Source organism: Struthio camelus, chromosome 10 (genome assembly GCF_040807025.1).
Source record: "Struthio camelus isolate bStrCam1 chromosome 10, bStrCam1.hap1, whole genome shotgun sequence".
Taxonomy (NCBI): Eukaryota; Metazoa; Chordata; class Aves; order Struthioniformes; family Struthionidae; genus Struthio; species Struthio camelus.
The window spans coordinates 2,812,486-2,834,562 of record NC_090951.1 but is presented as its reverse complement, the minus strand read 5'-3'; the positions used below and the strand labels follow the sequence as shown (position 1 = coordinate 2,834,562).

The 22,077-nt window shown below is 48.7% G+C and overlaps 1 protein-coding gene across 6 annotated transcripts in view; it reads left to right on the top strand.

The window, feature by feature from the left end:
- The window catches only part of ZNF469 (zinc finger protein 469), a 281,089-nt gene that overhangs the window by 20,301 nt on the left and 238,711 nt on the right, over positions 1–22,077 (top strand). For 5 of the 6 annotated variants that reach the window (XM_068955998.1, XM_068955994.1, XM_068955996.1 and 2 more), the window contains exon 4: positions 19,686–19,770. The gene's annotated coding sequence lies outside the window, so the exon portion shown is untranslated. Of the gene's footprint in view, positions 1–3,852; positions 3,898–19,685; positions 19,771–22,077 lie in introns of all 6 variants that reach the window. The other variant, XM_068955993.1, reaches the window with a different exon arrangement.

Below are 22,077 nucleotides of genomic sequence, written 5' to 3'. Positions count from 1 at the left end.
TTTAAATACAGGGACATGGCAGCATCCCTGAGTCTGTCATCAGCTGGACATGTCGCAGCTCTGGACAGGCATTGCTCTTGTTCGTTTCTGTTTTTTCGTTGTGTTGCTCACAGCCGAAGGCTCTTTGCTGGGATGCAGGGAGCAGGGTTGAAGATGGAGGATTTACCCCTGAAGCTGTCCCAGGGGTAATGTTTTTCTATCTCAAGACTGTTTAAGGCTAGACAGAAGGAAATGTAGGGAGATGAGCTGCCCCTCTTAGACTTATTGTCCACAGGTGAAAACAATGCCATTAATTAATAGGATTAAAGCCCTCTCTTCCAGCTGCTAGGTCTGTGCGGTCTGCTCCACTGGTGAATGATGGCTTTGGAAGTTCTCCCTGGCTTGCGGAGGGCTCAGGAGGACATGCTGGGAGGGGTTAATACACTCGCTTCCCCCTTCAGGAGACTGGGACTAAAATTTGTCCTCAGCCACAGAGGGAGATCGGTTTCAGTGGCCTTGGTGCTTTCTGTGGTGGCTTTGCCCATGCCACCAGGCAGGCTGGCACTGCTGGGAAGATCTGATCAAGAGCAGCCCAGGACTCACGGCCAGGGGAAATGATTGGTTAGGTCAGCTCACTGAGCAGTGCTTTGCATGCTAGAGTTGGAGCGTCAAGATGGGTGCATTGGGCGTTTGTCCCAAGCACAGCAGTGGCAGCAGTGGCTGCATGTCAGGATGGCAGTGTCTGAGCTCTAGCAGAGCCTGAGTCAAGCAGCAAGGCACGTAGGCTGGCCAAGCAAGGCACCCTCCACTGCGTCCTTCCCAGAGCGCCTGTTTTTTCTCGCTTTGTATGAAAGGGGATCACAGCGCTAAGTTGTGCCTTCTTGCAGGGTATCCCCTGTCAATGCCCGTGCCACCCACAGCCTTGTGTCACTGGGGGAAGGACCCTGGGCCGCGCTGAGCTCGGGAGCAGGTTGGTCTGCTGGGGAGGACTGGGGAGGCTCGTGTTTGGTGCTGTGAGGAGTTACTGCATTCACCCGTTTACTAAAAAACAAACAACGAACCAACAAAAAAGTCAATGCGGAGGGCTAGAGTTGAACTTTTGGCTTTAACCCAGTCTAATGGATATCCAGCTCTGGCCAAGAGACTCTGAGATTAGCAGATATTTGTTTTCCTCAGGGATTGGGGAAATCTCCAGATTGGCTTTTACAGAGGCTGGTTTTTCTGCTGTCTTGTGACAGGGGTTCATCCTGTGGACACACGTTAGCAAGAATCAGATGATAAATTAATCTCCTCCTGAGATTTCTACTTTTTTTTTTTTTCTCTCTTGTTTCACACAATGGGACCAAGGCTTCCAAAGGGAGTTTATAGTTGGCTGTGGGCTCTCCAACGCAAATGACTCTGTGAGGCAGAGTTAATCAGAGACAGCTGTTACATGCAGCACTGGCAGCCTCACCTCTTTAGCATCAGATTAAAAATCGTTAATAACAATCAGCAAGAAGCCATGGAGGAAGCTGGAGAGTTTCTGCCTTGCTCTCACTGGCAGCCGTACAAGGGCTCAGGGTAGGACGCGGCACCTGGTGTCTGGGGTGGGCGAGCTGTGGCCAGCGGTGAGTCAGAATGACTCCTATGGGTGGGTTTGAGCAAACATGGCTCTTGCAGTTTTTGGGTATTGCAACGAAATAGTGTGAAGTGAATGATCTTTTGGAAAAATGCAAATGAGGATGTGAACATGGAGCTACTCGCAGGGATGGTCTTGGCTTTGGATTTTGTTTTCTTACTTGAGCGATCTGGATTTAAACAACACAACTGGCAGGCAAGTGAGCGTTCTCTCTCTGTTTCAATTCTCTGTGCTTTTTATATCAACCCCCCTCAGCTCGTCCAAGCAGAACAAAAGGGAGTTTTATTAGTTTTTGTTTTTTCCTTTTCACATTGCTTGCTCTTGGTTGCAAAGGCTTGGAGATTCCTCTGTAGTTGCCCCATTCATGTACAACAGTCCTCAACAGCTGGCAGATAGGGAAGGTCTATGAGCAAAGCAAGGGAAGCGTGCAGTTCATGCACTGTGTCCATCTAATGTTTCTGCATCTCTCCCCCTCTCTGATGCTGTCTGGAAAGCTGTTTGCTCAGTGTGACTAGAAATTTGGGTAAGATTTACTTGATAAAATGGGGTGCAGTGGGACACCCAACAGATGGATTCAGTTTGTGAAACAGCTTTGTATTCCACACACGTTCCTATTCTGTGTAAGGCAGAATAGCTGCCTGGGAAGGGACTGAAGCTCCGAAGACAAGGGTCAAAACCAGGCTGTGACGTAAACCTCACTTTGGTGGGTCACTGAGGCCAGTTTCATAAAAATACCCAGGTGCTGACCTCCCATAGAAATTTCTGGGCCCAAGGGAGTAATCCAAAGCCTTCAAAGTCAGTGTGAGTCTTTCCACTAACCCACGCAAGCACTGGATCATGCCCATGATGTGCATGGCCTCCAGCTGCCCCCAGAGAACAGCATCCATCACCCTTTCACCACTGCCCAGGTTGCACTGGGGCAGTTTCTCACTCCCTTCCCTTACAGTGACGGCACGATGGGGCTTGGCACCTGGGCACAACAGTTGCGTTTCTGCCCTGGGATTGTTGATGACCAGAGCCTGACCCTGAGGGTGCTGCAGCATTCAGAGCAGGTCAAGGAAAGATTGCTGAGCTGATGCTGAGCTATGCTGACATAATCGATAAAGCTCGGCAAGCTTTCTCCAACTGCACGGGCTCGGTGCTTTGATTTAATCAGCTCCAGAGATCCCACAGCACCCCGTTGTATTTCTTGAGCTCCTAGAGGCATGGAGAATGGAGGGTTTCTTTCAACACCCCAGAAAAACCATGAAAACTGTCTCCAGAACATCTAGAGCATGTCTTGGCTTCTACTCACAATTACTACCCATAAGGTGTGAAACAAAATCAAGAGAGTATTTGCCGACATTCTGCCAAGAACCTCCCGGAGGACAAATCTCGGGCTGCTGCGAAGGTTTTGCATGAGTTTGGGATGGATGAAACATTCTCCATCTCCCCAGCTCCTCTCCTTCGGGGCTGCATATTTAGAGACAAGCCTGTCTGCAGTGGTTACAGCTGCTAGTGGTATGATATCTTGCAATAGTCTGCCCCATTCTTTGACCAGAGCCTTAACCCTGACTTGTCTTGACGCTGATCAACTGGCTTGACATATGGGCTGTGTCACAACAGTAGCATTTATTACAGGAAGGTAAGGGGGTTCAGGCTGCTCTGCAGTGCTGTGGTTTTTGCTTTGGGCTGCAGAGAGGTTCCTTAGCTCTATCTCCTTCCTGCTTTTGGGGCAAAGAGCCACTTCCCTGCTGCATTGCCCTGGCTTCTACTTTTGACCTGTTAATTCCTGGTGGAAAAAACTCAGCCAACCCCAAAAAAGAACTAAACAGCAGGTGACCGCATGCTTAGCTTGGTGCAGCACCAAGGATTTCACTTGCCAGTGTTTCTTCTTTGCTGCTCCTGCCATCTCGAACAGTGACTGCCTTTATCTCCATATCTCCTTCCAGATCTCCGCTGAAAACATGCCTGTTCTTTGCCTGCACCTCTTAATTTCTCTCTGCTTCTGCTACTATTTATAACTTAAGTCTGTTCCTGTAATAACTCTCTGGTATACCCAGATGCCCTGTTTCTACAGACCTGGAGGCTAAAATGAAGACAGTTTAGTATTCCCTCTTTGAAATGTGCATGGAGAGTCTCTCCAACTCTGCAACGGCATTACTAAGGCTTTTACCCATTTTTCCATTTTTTATACTCTATTTTAGTTTTATGAAATGTATTGCTTTCACCCATGTTGCCCTGAACCCATAAGTGAGAGTCTGTTTTGGATGCAGGAACTGAGCACAGGATCTGAATCCCCCCTGCGGACACGTACCACAGTGAGTCCTTTGCACATGCTTCTTCTACTTTTAAGTCCTCCTGATGTGCCTGAAGGGAGGAAGGCACCATCCTACTCCTCTAGTATCCCACTTTCTCATATAACCTGTTCTTGGAAGCTCACTTTGTACCTTTTTGATAGCTATCAGAGCCTGTGCAAGTGAACTGGGCGCGTGAGGATGGAGCCGTCACAGACAGCGCTGTGGGTGAAGGGTGAAATCATGTCTTCCCCTCTCTCCCACCCCAAGGTCTAGAGAGATTTGCTCCCAGAGAGTTATATTCCAGCATTTTCTTTGGTGTTAGAACAACAAAATACACAAGAGGCACCCAACCTCAGACATCCCACATCAAAGGTTATTCAACCCATAGCTCCTGCATTAGCGCCATGTCTAGCCTCTCTCCTGAGCAAGTAGTGAGCCAAGGTCATTGTATCTTACACGGCTGTATAAAGGGCAGTGGTCACAGCTAAGTAAAGTATATGCATGCGTAGGAAGGACAGTTTTCAGTGCATAAATGCTGTGTACTAAAGCTGGAACCTTTTCCCCTCAGTTTGCTGCGGACACTTCATTCCCAGTGGATGAATGATTTGCTTGTAGTCAAATTAAGGACCAAGCTGGTCCTTAGGCTTTGCCTGCCCACTCAGCAGAGTTTTGCTTATGTCTGGCCAGAAGATGACTCAGTCTGGTCATGACCAAGGGGCATCAGCATTTTTATAGTGAGGCAGAGAGAGGAATTAGTCCTTCAGCAAATTGTTAGAAGCTGATATCTTGATTCAGTATCAGGCTTATGAAGTAGAGGAAACCAGGGGCAGGGAGATTTGAATCTAGAAGGGACCCATGGTGAGAAATTGGATAGAGGAAGACAGGCTGTGATAACACAACACCCAGGATAAGGCCTTAGCTATGGTCCAGTAATCCCTATGAGAGCTCTTGGGAGCTACTACACAGTTTTTCAGCTGGGTAGGACACAGATGGAGAAGCCAATGGGAAGTAATGTGTGATCCCTGAAGACTTTTTTTGGTTCATGTCAATCTGTCTTGAAACACAGTAATAATTTTATTAATCTCTGTATTGCAGTGAAGTTAATGAATTCTTCACTTTTACTGTGTAGTGATTTTGAGGTATATAACAAACCTGACGCACTGTATTTGCTAGAGATTGGAAAAGGAAGATCTGAAGGCATCCCCAGCCAGGTGGCAATGGGATAAATAGGCCAGTGTGAGAAGTACAGATGCGAGGTGTTGACCTGGGAGAGGAGTCTCCCAGCTGCAAGCCTCTTTCACTTTATAAGGAAGGAAAATGGGGACAGTAGCTGTGCAGAGCAAGGCCCCTCAAAAGACCTCAGCGCTGTGACACTCTCTCAAAGCTTAAAGGGCCTTACAGGAAATCTGCTTTACGCAGCTGCCCATAGCAATAGCTTCCAAGAACCCCCACCCTTTCTCCCACTCATAATAGCTCGGGGTACATAAAACAATCCCTCATTAACGATAAAACACCCAAACCTCAGCAGAATTACTAACAGATGGATAAACAAACCAAAATTTAAAACAACATTAAAAAAGCCCTTAAAAAGCAAAAGCGAAGCAGTGTCCTCCCCATCTGTTAGCGAGACAGTCCCCACTCCCCAGCCTTGGCATCTCTGTCAGAACCAGGTGATGGGAAGATCTGCATACGCAGTTTGTTCTCCTTTTCTCTGCACAAGGCTGAACTACACTTCAAAGAGGTTGGGAATAGTTTGCTGCAGAATTAGGCTTGGCCTAGCCTGGAAATGCAAGGGTACCGGTGCTGGGTGCAAAAAACTGTTGATGATGAAACTGGCCCTGCTGAGCAGTTGGGAACAGGCTGCTGAGAGCATATGTGAGAGGGAGGAAGGTTGGGACCAGCTCAGAAAACACCTAAGTGTGGGCATCACAGGGGCAGCAGTGTTGTAGGTGCCACCTTCTGATACCTCCACCCCTGAGCCCTGGAGGAAGAGTGGATGAGCCTGGCAAGCAGATGGGGAGTGAGAGAGGGAGAAGCAGCAGCATCGCAGAAATGCCGGGCTCTGTGGGGACCCGTATGGCTGTGCAGGGAGCTATGGGTTGGTGTACAGGGTCTGGGGGAGACGGACTGTGTGAGACTGAATGAGGAGCAGGGATGGAGGTTGTTGATGATGCAGTTGTTTGGACTTTGCATTGGGATTCATTTTTTAAAGATGCAGTTTGTTGTAGTTTATAGACAAAGTGGTATTTACTTTCAGGTCAGACCAGTAGAGTACACTCAGATTCTGCTTGCTTTGGCTCTTGGACATGGGCAGAAATCTTTCTAAGAGATATGAACAGGTCTGAAGTGTCACTTCACTTTTTGCCTCCAAGTAGACCTAAAAAAACGTTAGAGAGTGGTGAGTGGGAAGGACAGCCTGGTCCCTACCTGCAGGGAAGCTGTATCCCACTCTGCTTCACCATTTCTGAGCAATATCATGGTCCCAATGCACACACTCTGAAGCCTCTTCTCCAACCCTGTAATGATTATTCCTCTCTCTCTCTGTTGTTCCCTGGCCTTTATGTAAACAGGGCCTCTGTTCCTTAAAGTGTGCATCATCATTTCCTGCTGCTCTAATGGACGGAGCTTTTGCCATGAGAGGATGTGGGTTTTGTTCCCATCATCAGTGGGAATTTCTGAAAAACAGCATTAAAATTAATGGCAGCTCCACATTAAACACAGCAGGGCCGCTCTTCCCAGGAGCGCTCAAGAACTCTGTGGCCTGCATCCAGCTGGGCAAGTGAGTTGTAATTACAGCTCTGTATTGGGAGCCACAGGGCATCCTGGCAAACCTGCTCCGTTCTTCCCTGCTAACAGCAGGCAAATGCCCTCCAGTGATGTGGCTGCCATCAAAGACAGGTCAAGGGGGCAACGGGGGAAGTCTTTGGAGGAAGGAACTGGGAAGGGATGAGCTAAAAAGAAAGGCAAAGACAGGGAAGGGGCAGAACTGCTCCCATATAAACTCACTCTCTCTTAACCTCCCCGTGATAGTGTCCCCCACGTCCTTGTGAGCCCCCTTACTCTCTGAGCTCTGCCACCTTAACCCCCGAGGTTATCCCTGGCATGGGTTAGCTAAGACGTTTTCTGGGGGTTTGCCCAAAGCGCTGCAGAAATCCCCTCACAGCTGTACTGAGCGTGCATGAAGCGCCTGGCAAGGGTGGAGCGTGCTGCCTTGCTCTCCACGTGCCCTGAGGACCTCCCTGCAGAGGGCTGATGCTGGGCTCCTGCTGGCTGAGCAGCCTTCTTGTGTGGACTCGCAGCAAGTACCACATATGCACCGTGGAGAACACAGCTCCTCCAACCCGTGCACAGCATTAACTCCAAAAGCACCAAATCTGCATCCTCACCCATGGCAGGCCTTGACAGAGTCCATACAACCCTCTCGTGCCCTGCAGTGCTGGCAGCAGATGCCGAACCTCAGTCTCCATTTCCTGCTGGACTCTGGGGAGCTGCCTTAGTGCCATCTAATAATGCTCAGGACTAGTTCCAGTGTCTCCCTTTTTTCTCATTTGATAGGACATAGTTAGCCTTGCCTGCCCAATGACTTACCCATCTCTTTGCAAGATCAAGGGAAGAGACCTCTGGTTCTTCAGGGGGGTCCCTGTGCCCCAGCCACAGGCCTCACCTCATGTGTGACTGCAGGCACTTTTTGCTTCTGAGCTCGTTCCTTCTTTTAGTCAGTCTTATGCAATAGAGGATGGCAGTCGCATCCTTTTATATAGGGCTGTTTGGTCTTGTTCAGTGCTTATTTCAGCGAAGCAGCTAATTGCTGCCCTCTATGCAGATTTATCTGCAGAAACCCCTGTGGAAATCAAACTGCTGGCTGACTCAAAGGAATTTGCATTGGGAGATTAAAGTCAGGAACTACGATGTGGCCTGTTGGCATGAGGGTCTTTCTGGGATTGTGGAGCAGGGGTGGTAGGAAGGGAGCACGCTGAACCCTGCTGAGCTGAGCTTGTCTGTGCTGGTGGAGTGTCAGCCTTCGACTTCTTGCTGCAACAGTGTGTAAAGCACCAAACACAGGAAGAAGACGGGGGCTGGCTGTGGGATCAGGGAGAAGAACAAAAACTAGAAGAGCTAGAGTCTAGTCTGGACTCTGCTATGGAGAGTCTAGTCTGGACTCTGCTATGGATTCAATGCATTGCTTTGGGCGTGTTATTTATCATCACCTCTTTAAAAAACAAATTCTAATTTAGGGAGTTAAGTCAGGCACTAACTAACTTGATTTTCAGAGGTGCTGAACTCCTAATGCCTGGAGTTGGCTACTGAAAAGTTTAAAGGCTAGCCCTTAAACTGCAATGGTAACTGCCCCCACGTAAGAGACTGCTTGCGGACAATGTTGTATCTCAGCTTCTACAGCTAGTGGCTAGTGGCTAGTGATGATTGTCTTCAAAGGATGATGGAGAATGAACTCTTCCTTGAGTGCTGGAGGTTCTCTGATGAACTTGGGAGCATCATTAGATTCAAGCTAGGCAGATGTGCAGAAACTCACAACGGGGAGGAATTGCCTCTTTGTAAGGAGGGCTGGGATTTTCCATGGAGCTTGAGGCATTTGTGCACTTAATTGCCATTGCAACTCACGAGTGTTTGGTCCGTGCTCCTCTTCAGGTCTTTGGAAAACTGATGCCAAAATCCACCAGCCAAAGTGTCTGTAAGCAGAATGCTTGTGCCGCTTGAAATGCAGCCACTGTACCGTGGTGACGGGCGTGTTAAGAAACCCCCTCGGAGTGAACTGATGTCTTGGATCAGTCCTCTGCATGTTCAGTTAATTGCAGGGAAAAATAAAGATTTTCTCCATTAGGCAGGGAGCAGCTCTCTTGCTGGAAGGACAGGGTGCCTGGATCTGGAAGCTTAACTCAGTCTAATGCAGAGGCACGTTGGTGCTGCTGGGATACGTGCGCCAAATCTCCAGATGCTATGCAGCTCTCGGTGCTGGCAGGGAGTGCAGGCCATATCGGTGCACCTGCTATTGGGATAAACCAGGCCCCGGGCTCCTCCACTCCTCATCTGGCTGCGTTCGCTGGCACTTCCTCTGCATGCAATCACGTGCCTGGAAACTTTTCCCGAGGGACTTTTTACAACCTGAGCAGCCTTCTTGGTTGTTTCCCTGTGAATTGGTTTCACCACCCCCTTGGACCTGTTTTGCACATAGCCAACTGGACTGCACTGTGGCTTGGCCTCTGCAGAGTCTGTCTGGCCATTTGAGCTCTGTGATGGGTCACTTCTGGAGCAGAGTCTGTGCTGAGTATGTCAGCTCGAGGGAACCATAAAGAAGGAAATAAGAGTTTAAGCAAACAAAACCTGGAAACTTTGATAGAGTAAGGTCGTGGAGACACCCTCTCCATGGCAGGACACACTGTTTTTTGAGCTCGGGCTACTTTGCCTGGCTGGAGATCTCTGGCACATCACAGAGTTTGCAATGGGCTCCTTTGCTGAACTGGGTGTTGAATATGTTCATGCTGAAGGAAACAGCTTAGACTCAGGGTAAACCAAGAAGAGATATTTGACGGAACCACAGTTGTTACCAACGCACAGCATATGGGGAGGGCTTCAATCGTCTCCTATCTTTATAGGCCAGTGCTTGTTTCCACTCCGCTCAGTATCCATCCTGTGCAGGACACCAGAGGACAGTGTCTTCTAGAGAAATGAGCTTAGTCTGCAAAGCCAGGATCTCCAGCTCAGGCCGGGAATTTGCTTTGATTCTCTTGTTATTCCTGGAGCTGCTGCAAAACTTCTTCCGCAGACGGGAGGATTCTTCCATAGATGGGCACAGCTGGGCCTCATGACACCCAGGATGGGATTTGGTTGTAGCACTTGCTGCTCAGCTTGTGGCCGATTCTGGCAGCCCAGAAGTTCCCTCTAGCTTTCCTCAAGTCCCCTCTTTCCTCTCTGTGTCCGGTGGGCCTGAGGCCATGGGACCTGCTCCACAATCCCTGTGGCACCTTGAGCAGCAGAAGCCAGAGGCAGAGCTCAGTCAGGGATTGCCTCAGGGTGACGGCACAGGGCTTACCCAGGGAACTGTAGAGAGGTGCACAGGCCAGGCCGTGCAAGGTGAGATGTGTCCATGCAGGCATGCCAGGATGTTGTATGGCAAAGGATCCAATCCAGAACAACCTACCAGGCCAAAAATCTCACTGTGAATGATTCCTCCACCCATGAAACAGAGCAAATGGGATTTCATCTCCTTCCTAAACCGCTGTGAGACCTGCCGGCCCGCAGCACTACTGCGAGTGAACCCGTGCTGTTAATGTTTGGCATGTCCAAATATTATTTCATCGCTGTGCTGCAGCCCAGCCGGCGCGAGAGCCAACGGAGATGTGGTCACGGGAGAGCCACAGCGGTGCGGGGAGGGCTCCGGCAGGGCAGCCTGGCGGAGGGACGAGCCGCGGCCTGGGCCGTGCAGACAGCATGTGCTAGTGTGTATGGCTTGGCCCTGCTGCAGGGGTCTTCCACTAGCATCGGTGAGTTGAACGGTCTCAGCGCGCCACATGCAGGGGGACGAACTGGAAACAAATGCTGATCTCTTGCACTTCACCCCTCGAATGCGCCAGCTCAAACAAGCCAGGCCCTCCTGGGGCTCCTGGCCTTTTAATTTGTCTTCTTGCTTGCTAACCAAGTTGATTTCTGTCAGAGAAGATAAATGTTGTCTACAAAGCTAAGATAAGAATGATGAAATCTGTCCTTCTCCGAGGGCTTTGCGGAGGTTTTGGGGGATGTGGATGGAAAAATTGGGACTGTCTGGTGAGCCCAGACTTGCCTAGAACACGGAGCCTGAAGGGAACAAGTCTGCATTAAAGGGGAACTGGGCCAGTTTGGGAAGACGTACGTGGGACCCTTTGCTTCTAGGTCGTTTGTTTATTTTCGTCCTCATTTGATCATGACAGAGTGATGTTTCTGTGTGAGTGGCTACACGCAGACGGTGCTACACGTTCAGCTGATAAATGCACGGGTAGATCCTGCAAAGGTTTTTCTCTGGCTTACGAGGAACTTTGTGTGCTGGCTCCCACCCAGTTCAGGCAGGGCTTGTGTCTATCTCGCAAAACCACACCGAAACAGTCGGCGTTAATCAGCATCCACGCCGAAAGCCTGTGCAAAGAGGTCAAGGAACGTGTGTGCGGAGGAGTCAGACCCCAGCACTCATCTGTGGTGGGGCTTCCCGCAGTACAGGGAGCGGTGGAGAGATGGGCTCGAGCAGCTAAAGAGCCCAAACTGCTCCAGAGTATGAACAGATACAGCCAACACTAAGGTTTTGCTGCCCAGGGGAACGTATCTTCTTTTGCCCATGCTTCATCTTGTGTGAAGACAGGGAGCTTTCATCTTCAGAGCTATCAGGATACGGGAGGAGATTTACCATGGTGGCTTAGAGGGCTGTTGCTCCCCCATTAGCTCTCCCACGTCAGGAACGTGCCCCGTGTCATCTCAGGTGGCTGCTGTGACAGCTTTGTTCCCTAATCGTGGCTGCATCCAGTCTGGATGCACCCTGTCCACTAGCACAAAATGCACTTAAAGCTGTTTAAGAGCACTGCTTGGAAAAACGGGCTCCAGAGCCACCCTGCCTGGACGCGCCTTGGCGCAACTCTGTTTAGGGCGTCGTGGTTCATGGTCCCGGTTCCAAAACTCAGCAGGGGTTAGGGACCTGCTTAACTAACTCACTTTCTCTCCATAAAAGAAACAACCTGTGCAACACCGTATGAGGAAATACAGGAGAGAGGCAGATGTTTAAACAGAGAGGTGTGTAAGTTGGTGGGAGTGGGGGGGAGTACAGCATCCTTACATCCTTCCGGCCCCACTTATACCCACCAAGTGTCCAATTCCCCACAGTGGAACCAAGCAGAGTGGGGTGAAACATGAGATTTCCTGATAAACGCTGTGAAATGCTGTGTGGCAGCTCTACTGGGCTCTTTAAAAGCATATCTTTTTATTTATCTGCTGCAAAGTTTCTGAAAGATGCTGTTTGAAGTCTCTGCTTTTTTATGTATTAGGCAGGAATTTGGCTACAAAAGTCTTATTTCTTTTGCATACTTTGTTTCAAAATCCCTTTATAGACTAAATAATTACTTTCTTCAGGTAAAAGGACTATGCAAACAGGCAATTGCACTGACCCTTCCATGCTCGGAGAAACAGATTGCTCCAACGTGTTCACACAGCTGAAATCAGCTGAACAAACAGCTCTCTGAGGGCTCCGTGAGTGTGTCACCATCCCACCCGATGGTGCTCACCCTGCTGGGGGGAGTGAGGGAAGGGGACAGGGAGTCCCTTGACATATGCATGTGCACGTGTGCTTGAGTAGAGATGTGCGCACTTGGATGTCACAGCTTGGGAAGTGTCATGAGCCCCGTGTGGACAGACACAAGCTGCAGGAACCACCCTCACTGCTGTAACTGAGGTGGGAAAAGGTGAGAGGGCAAGGGCAATTAGTTCCCAGGAGCTGGGGTGGGAAATCGGTGGAAGATAACTGTATTGTTTTAGTTTCGACATCACATTAAAAGGAAAAAGAAATGTTCCCGTTGCAGCAGCTTGTTCACAGTCCTGCATTGTCCCGTACCCATCAGGTTCTGCACACAGGCCAGCAGGGAACCAGATGTCTCTGGGAATGAAATCCCAGAGCAGCTCGGCCTCTTGGAGGAACTGCAGATCCAAATTGGCCTTGTCTTCTCGGCCTGGGCCTGCGGAGTCATTTTGGCTGGGTGAAAAGGGTGGCAGGTCAGAGCATTGCTCTCAAGGCTGGAAAATGTGCACAAGCTGTAAGAGAAGGCAAGTTTCCTGACTGCCTGGTACCAGCACGGAGAGCTTGGCTCTTCCAGCTTAGGACTCTGGGAGGCAGCGCACTGCAGGGCCACAGGCTCCGACAGGAGAGTGGGAAGTTGCTTTTTCCAACGGAGTAGATGGAAATAAAACACACTGTGATGACTGTTAACTAGCAAAGAATGCACCGTGCCCATCACTGCAGCAGTGCTGCTGCAATTTCCCCTGCTTGCGTTCCTCAGGAGACGCACAACGTGCTGGGTGTGGAGTAGCGTTTCTGTACTGCCAGGCTGGGCCAGGCCGGTCAGCCCCGTATCTTGCAGCCTCTGCCCAACCACTGTAAGACTTTGCATGTGGCAGTGTGAAATCCAGCTCTCGCTGCTATTTTATCCTTTGCCCGTTCCCACCAGGGCACCTGCCCAACAGTGTGGTTGAGTGTGTAACCTGAGATGCCAAAGAGGAAGCAGCTTCCTGGGCAGCCTTTAATGTACTGATGGGCTGGTCTGCAGAACTGAGTGTGTCTCCCACCGCTGCAGATAGCCTGCACCTTTTCAAATCAGAGCCCTCCTCACAAGGATTTTGATAGCAAAACCACAGAAGCATTATCCAGTAGCAAAAGAAGTCTGCAGGCCTCTCAGAATTGACTGGCAATTAACTATTTGCACCCTTAAATTCTATCCCACTTAATAGCTGATTACAAGCAATTAAGTCACTGTGGGCTCACAAGCTCCTGCCTGTCGGCTCGGTTGCAGTAACTCGCCGCTTGCACGATGCTGCCCCGTATTTCCCTCCATTTGCAGTGGGTCGAGAGGATGCGTCCAGCCCCTCTCCACAGCTCAGCTGATGGATGAGACCTGATGAAATCATCGTCCCCAGGCGCTTGTAATCCTCTGTGCACGTCCTGAGACAGATTGCAGAAACGGTCGAATGGAGTTGCCACTCTGTTTCCATTAGCGACAAAAGGCTTTAGGCTCCCTAAGGACTCACTTTATATTTTATTGCGCTAACAGTACAATATTTATCCCCTTGGCAATATTGTAATTCTCAAGGCCTGAAAGAGAGGGCCAGGTTCAGCTTTGCTCGAGCTGTCGGTGCTCTTGGCAAGCTGGGGCTCTCGGTGTGCGCCACCGTCTGCAGGCCTCCGCCGTGGGCTGACATGTGCTCGGCAGATCCGCAGCCTCACCCGCACAAAGTGCGTCCTGACCTCAGTTAAGAAAACACTTGCCATAATCGCCTCCAGATCTGCCGCTGTCTTTGATCAGTTTAAATGTCAGTTTATCTTATGATATAAATATGTAAAACATCCATTTGTTTTCGTGCAGGATGCAAATAAATCATTGCGTAAGTTTATGCATGAGCAAGTGGGGGGGGAACAGTGACGGGTTCATAACTCATAAGTCTCCACCTCTTCGAAGGTCATTACTTCATAAATGTTGCTGGTTCCCTTTCCAGCAAGCCCCTTTTTGCATTATTCGAATGCTCTGTGTCATCCTGGCAGAGCGGCAGTGACGGCGGTGGGCCCTGCCTTGCCACGGCAGGGAGCGCATCTCCCGCAGAGCCACGACGGGCTGTGCTGGTGCAACATGTGCGTGTCACCAGTGTCCTCTCTCGAACTCCCCTCCTGAGCCCACACGGTTGAGGCTCGGCAGATCTGGTGTTTATTTCCCAGCTCTGCCACGCGCCTGCCGGCTCACACCTGCTCTTTTCCACCCCTGCTCTGCCTTGCTTTTAAGCTGTCCTTGCTAAGTGCGTTTTCCTGCGGTGTGTTTGGCTGGTGCCCAGCTGAATGGCCCCTGATCTCAGTGCAAGTCTAATAGCAGTCTGTGCCATCGACTGCTCCCGTGGTGTCCAGGAGTAATTAGACTAGACTGCAGAACTGCAAAGGCGTCTTGTTGTTCCTTCAATCCTACGGCTGCTTTCTGGTGTTTCCCTGCAGAACATGCTGGTCCCAGACCTAGTCTCAGCCTCTGCTCTGCTCTGATCCTGGTGCATGGTAGCCCTCGGTCGGTGCAACGCTGCGGTAACTCGCTGCCGCCGGGGCTTGGAGGGCCGTGGCCGGAGATGACTCTGCAGCGCAGATCTGCTTCCTGTGAACCTGCCACATGTGATGCTGCTCTGCAGCTGTAGGATACAGTTAAGCCCCTCAGAGTGAATCAATTCCCACATGTCAGATCAGCTTTCCAGCAGGGAAATTGTTTAAAACATCATTAGTGATAGGGTGTTATAGAAATTAAGCCGTTTCATCAGAAGCTTGTCCAGAGTTTGGCCTCTCCTTCGTTTCAGCCCTTATGTAACTCTAAGTCGCCTTTTGCCACTTGGATCAAGCTCTATTTTGATCCGTTTGCTGATGGTTATTTGATGTGAAATAGGAATTTGGGCTTTCTTCTTCTTGGATTATTACATGCTTCGTTTATCAGCTCGTTCCCTTCCCAGGCATAAACACACCCCATATTTAACATGTCGGAGAACTGAAACTCCTGCCAAGAAATCCTGTAAAAAATATAAAGGCACACAATAATTGATGATTGGGGAATCTCGTCTGCTAAGCCATAAAATAGGCAAATAAACATTCACTTTTCTTTTGCATCTAATGAAGAGCTAGGGTCTCATACCGGTTGTGTTCTCTAAAGACGTTAGCACTTTCCCAAAAGAGAAGGGATTTTGTACCGTTCTTCTGTCTGGATTCCTACATCTGTCATTACATTCCACCTTCCTTAAGGCCTTATATTATTTCTTGTTGTTATAGGATTTTCCATTTTCTTTCCTAAATGCTGTGCTGGCTGACAGATCCCACCCAGAATGTGGCTGCGTTTTGGGGCAAAGCAATGCCAGTGTTCATATCTTTTGTAAGTAGTAGAGCAATTTCAATGAAGAACATCAGTACATAATAATATTAATCAGTATTTTACTGCTGTCACTCCTGGTCGCAGGTGTCCTGTAAAAGAGAGTATAGGGAGCAGTCTGAAGATAAGATATGGTGCATAAAATAGTGCAACATGATTAATGAACCTTTTGTCCTGGTGAGTGAGATAAAATATCTCATGCTACTGCTCCATGCTAACAGCATTTATATCACATTTTAAATATTTTTTCTTATTTCAAAGGTATTTCACTATCTCTCTCTTTTCAAGGGCAGATGAGAAAGGGGTGATGCAAACACTGAAATTTGAAATCTTTCCCAGCTTAATTTTATTCTTAGATCACGGAGATTCTTTCTTTGCTGCTTGTTTGTTTGTTCCGTTTTCTCACCTTTGCAGACTCTGGAGCGGGAAGAAATCCACATCAATTTCTGACCCCCCTCCTCCACCTCAGCACACCTCCTGCATCTCAAGTGATGCGTCTTATCTCTGTGCTGCCACTGCTGATGGCTCGGCTCGGCAGCCGCCTCTCGAGGCCACATGTAGCACTGGAAAGGGGGAACCTTGCCCCGAGTTTGTCATGCTGCAGAGCGGGTCCGAGCTGAAAAGCAGAGGGGCGCAAGGCGCAGCAGCCAAGGCGTCTGCGTCATCTCCCCGTACCATTTAAACTGGCGATGTGGTGAGGAAAAGGGAGAAGGCCCTGCGCAGTGGAGGGTGGGAAGACAAAGAACAGAGCTTTGAGATAGGCGTAGGCTGAGCCTGATGGAGCCCCCTGGGCAGGACTGAAAATGGCTCTTTTCCTCCTCCTCTAGCTCAGCTTTCCCTTGTCGTTCTTCCTTTTCAATTTTACCATTGCTCATCCAAGGGAAACCTTCCTTGCACAGTGCAAAACATTTCTGGCAGGTGCTGGGTTTGCTTCTACCTTGACAAGAAATCCCCAAGAGACACCCTTGGAGCAGATACAGGAGAGCCCCCAGGTCCTGGCCACGGGAGCATGGCCGAGGACAGGACAGAGGCATGTAATCGTTAGTGGGCAGCATCTTCCCTGGGACTGGCATCCCCACCTCCAGTGGCAGAAGGAGGGATGAAGTTTTCCGCGAGCCACTTTCCCAGTTTTTCATGGCACGCCAGAGACATGCATTTATTTGTAAACTTGGGTTATATTTATGCTGTCTGCAAAGAGTGCCTGTGTTGACTCAGCCTTGGGAAGGGACGTCCTGGCCAGCCTCTCACCGTGCAGCAAGGCTGGCCGTTGCCTGCACAGGGGCCTGGGCCGGCCTGACTGCTATTGCCGGTTGCAAACTGCGGTGTTAGAAAAATCTGATGACACCAGCATTTGCTTCTTTCCTTAAAGACTGGCTTGCACTGTGTCCAAAATGAAATGAAATACGGTGCTGCAGTGGCAATGTTTGACCTTTCCCATTTTCTGGGTATTGAGTTTTATTTGAATTTCTACTCTCCACCCCCTTTTTTTTGGCTGTTGTCACAGCAGGCTGACAGATATTTGCTCTGCCTACGAATCCGTCCCATCTTAGGAGCAAGCTGCTGCCTTTGAACCAAACATGGGGCCTAGGAGCAATGACAGTTTCACTTCACATCTGTTCCTGCTATTGCTCCAGATGAGTGTATTGCGGATGGTGGCATCCCACACATATGCCTTGAAGTGTGCTGCTGGGAGCTGCAGAAATGGCAGCTTTTACTGCCTTTCCTTATGCTCAGCCTGGAGCCCTGTCTATTCCCTCTCTTGGACCAGCTGCTCCTTCATCCCAGGTAATTCCTTAGCAGCTGATCCTGCAGCGCATCCCTCTCCTCTTTGTGGAGCTGGTAGACTTTAGAAACTGCACAGAGCTCATGGTGAGGAAGAAATGACCTTCTGAAAATGGGCCTTTGCTCTTATTCTTGCAACTGCTTGTGGGCAAGATGTAGGTGAGCAACTGTAAAGCTCAGATGTGTAGCCGAGCTTTTACTGCTCCCTTCTTCCTCCCTGGCAGAGGGAGCTGAGATTTGGGCCCTGCAACCTGCCTCGGGAAGCCTAGCCCAATGGGCGACCAGTAGGCAACTAACCCAGCACTGCAGACTTGCAGACTTGCATCCTTGCAGCAACCCTGCAAAGTATTCAAAGTCTTTCAAGATGAAATTCATCGCTTCAGCGGGAGTTTAAAAGAATGTCACAAGTGCAAAGGACTGATGTCAAGCCTTGGCACAAAGTCTCATTTTGATTGCCGTTTGGGCAGCAGGGTTTGTGCCGTGGTGTGACCTCTCAGAGTTGTCACAGTTTTGCAGGGGACCTAATCACCTTGGTCACCACCAAAAGGAGTGAATGTTGCCTGTTCTCGAGGGGCAGGGGGATATTTTATTTGCTATTTGCTTTTTCACATGGAAGAGATGGAAGTATTCCAGGACTCTTATCTGTCAAGCAATTAACACAAATCTGTGGCATTCTCCCTGCGAGATAAAGTTGTGCAAATATCAGAGACAAAAACGTTGCAATATATTTCCTGTGTGTGAAGCATTGTCTCTAAACCATACCATGCTGTGGAGCGCGCTGTATTTTTCGACTACATCCACTGATTTTCCTAATGGACGATCAGACCTAGCTGGTTGACTGAAAATGCCCTTTCCTTTAGTTTTGCCAGATTTTCCAAAGTCATATAAGCCTCCAAGTATTAAAGCATTTAGCTTAGTTTCTTCTCTGTAAGGTTAAGAATGAAACTGGGACAATTTATAGCAGCATTTCCTGCTGGGGCGAGTTGCAGTAGTTTTACACCCATTTAGTACTTCTTGGATTTCAGGGAGTTTATTCCCAATTTATACCAGGCTGTGTGAGGTCACAGTTGGGCCACCAAAGGAAGATAAATCTCTTTAAGAAAGTTTTCTGCATGCTTTGATGAAAGGAATGTAATGGCTAAAAATAAATCTAAACTGGAAAAAATAGGACTATTTTTGGAGAGGTGGGGAGGGCACGAGAAAGCCAAGGACAAAATCATTGTCTGCCAGCAGGGCAAAGCAAGGTGCAGCAACAGTGACGTCTGTGGCAAACCAATGGTGATTTGAAGCCCAAATGGAAAGAAGGAATTTGCTAGTTCTCCGAGTTGGTGAAGTAGGTGCGCTCACCCAGTGTTTGCAGCTGGAAGTTGCCCATTGCTGATCCTTGCCAGGGGCTGCACTCCTCTTACTGATCTCAGATGTGCTGTGCTTGGGGATATGCCTGGCACGTGCGTAGCCAATTTTGGATCCAGCCAGGCAGCCGTCACCATGCTTTAGGGTACCTGTCAGCAGCCTCTTGCAGGTGGCTGGCCCCAGCCGCTCTCCTAGCATCACTTGCCATCAAGCGGTGGAGGCTGGATGGCAAATCTTTATTTTAGGTTGCTAAGTAGAGCATGCTGATTTATAGCCTGCGCTGCTCACGTGGAAACCTCGATGGGGAAAAAGTTCTTAGGCAGTGCCTGTCTCTGCCTCCATTTCCCCAAACTGCAAGTGATGGCTATTAACATTGCAAAAATACTGCCTGTGTGGGCAAAAGTAGAATGGAGAAGGAAGTCCTGTCCAAGAGTTAAAATGTTGGGTTGAATGCTAGTACTGAAGTTTATCCTCATAAAAGGCACGACCTTAAAAAAAAAAAGAAAAGAAAAAAAACCTTGAAAACTAATGCAGCACAAAAGATCTCCCTCTACAGGAGAGAGATGTGGACAAACAGACTTCTTAGACTGATTGGGATGCTTTAAGGGTAATGTAGTAATTCATACTGTAGTATGTAGAAAAGATCACTGCACTACAAAGTGCACTGTAAGAATGCAAAGCTGCCATCTGTTTCAAAAGAGAAATGGCTGGGGACCCTCTTTACTATCTCGGAGCAGAGAAAAAGAGGACAAGATGCAGTACTGATTCCTAAAACTGTCATTGGAAAGTGTCTAAGAGGGTGAGGAACACCGACTCGACTAACTTGCCGTAGTCTGTGCTCCCAGATCCCTTGAGAGTTTTGGAATATCTGCTCTCCATAAAGACTGAAATTGTTGGGGAATTCAGTTAATCCTTGTACAGATAGCTGTTTCTAAGTATTTACACAGTACACCTATCTCTGTGGTATGTAAACACTCGGCAGGGTTTAGCAGCGTGATTACAGCTGACCTGCCAAGGGCAGTCATTCCCTTCTTTATTTTCCTATAGGTTGAGTCCAGACTGTTGAATCTGAGCCCACTTTCTGCAAGATTTCATTTGAAATTCAGAGTACAGTCCTGGTCTGCAAAATCAGGTAGGTGTGGGACAAAATTGCAGGAGTAGAACCTGTGGAAATGTGACAGAAAAAGTGATATTTGAAATATATGTTTTTAAATTTACTACTGGGCAATGTTTTGTGCTGAGAACTAATTTTTTTTTTATAGCTGATTTATAACCCCATGAAAATGGGCTTCAGTCTCGGAAAAAAATGCATACGCTGCAAATACCAGAGGTGTGCTATCCAGTTTCCATACAGCCCTCCAGCATTCATATAGAGCATATTTGTAGGGGTGTCACAGCTGGCTTTCTCTTGGCCATATTTTGCTGAAGAACTAGGAATCTTGGCAATTATGAATTTTGTTGCTCTTCCAAAAGCAGAATCGACACCGTTACTATATGGTGAAAGGTTTCGCCATAAGAACTACATCTCATAAGTTAGTCTGCAAATGCAAGATTGGAGAAGAGCTGTCATTCCCTGCCTTCCAGAACCAGTATTTTCCTGCGTGATTATTCAGGGTCCTTATTCTGCGTTTTCTGCACGCCCACAAAATTGTTGAAGTCAGCAAGGAGTGCAAAGTTCAGGAAGAGCACAGTTGTTTAACAGAGGTGGTCAAGAAAGAAAGCAGATCACCTTGCTGCAATGAAGCTTTGAGAGGAGATGTCTTGTAAGAGGATTAAGTGTTCAAGCAAAACTGGGCCATCGTCCTGCAGACATGCCCCTGGGGAGGTATTTATATTGACTGGCTCACTTCTGGGTTACAGAAAAGTTCATTTCAAAAGTAATAGCCCCAGCTGTAATGGCTCGCTCTTCTGAACAAGACCATGTGATTCCTGTAAGGCATCCTGGTTGATGTGGTTTGGTGATTTGACTAATAATCCTCTTTATTCTCAACATGCTGAGGGACCAGCAGGCGTGGGTGCCAGGTGGTGGCAAGCCCTGTACCCCATGGGGCTCCAGCCAAGGGCAAGGCGGGTGCAGTGGGGGAGAGAGGGAGCAGCAAACACAGCAAAGGGTTTGATGGTAGTGAGACATTGCCTTAGGAAGAAGTAAGAAATGGACAAAAACGTGCTAGAAAAGTGGGGGAAGCAAAGGAGGACTAGGTGTGGAGGTGAATAGACTCCCAAGGAGAGGAAAGAAATGGATCAGGAACACGCATTGGGCAGAGAGAGACAGGTCAGAGCTGTAGGGAGTTCTCTGAACTACATTTCTGTGTCTGACTGCTGCTACCCAAACATGAGAACTGCTTCCACGCTGCAATTTGCTTCTCCTGCAAAGTCACAGGAGATGGTTGTTTATGAAGGCACCACTTGGATTTCAGTTCCCTAGGAAGTGAAGAGAAGCTTTGAGAAGCAACCCAGACTCAAGGCTGGGACAGGATTAAGGAAGGTGCATTAGATGACTTCCATCCTCTGCTGTCATGGCCTGAGTTTCAGTGTTGCAGCCGTGGTAGGGCAGCTTGCGATGCCCACTAGTTTACATAAACAACGTTCACCTGAACAGAACAGAGAATATAGGCAGCCATTTTTATACTTAATGGATCCTGAGAGAAGAAGCAGCAGCACAGGTGGAGGAAGGCAGAGGAGGAACGTGCTTATTCCCCGTGCAGTAGTTTGGCCAAGAAAGGACGTGGTTCAGCTGCAGAGGAAGTGCACTTACAGCTGCTGATCATAAAGGGTTTTACAACTGATAAGTGGTGAAGCTGCTCATTGCCCATGGAGTGGAGTATGCTTGCACCGAGGTGCGGGGTGGACACGCACAGTAACAGCTGCTGAAGGGACTGCAGAAAGCAGTTTTATAGCATGAGAGTGGCTTCCATCTGCAGAATAAATCCAGACAATTTGACGAGCTAACAGTTCAAGAGATGGTTAACGATGCTTATCCTTTTACAGCAGAAAGGTAGTGGCTGCATCACAGTCTTCCAGCACTAACTCATCCACAATAGGAAATGCTTCAGATACAGCTCTCTCTTCACTCACAATTGAGCAGTCCTTTAACTTCTTCTTCTTCTTTTTTTTTTTTTTCCCATCTCCTCCCCTCCATAAAACTGGAAATTTTCAGTGGCCTGGCTCCTTGAGAGATGCTGTTTGCAGGCCCCGTCTCCTCTGCGAGCTGGATTCAGCAGTGAGGCTGCGGCTGCCGTGAGGGTCAGCACAGCCTTTCTTGGTAAAGGGAGCCAGAGCATGGCTTGAAGAAGCCCAAGTCCATGCTGTGCGATGGGAAAACTGATGTGTAAAATGGAGATAAAGGGCAACAGGATGCTAACTTCCATGAGATACCATGGGGTAATGTACAAGAACAATTTGGTTTTCAAGTGAAATATTTGAGATTGGGCTGAGGACA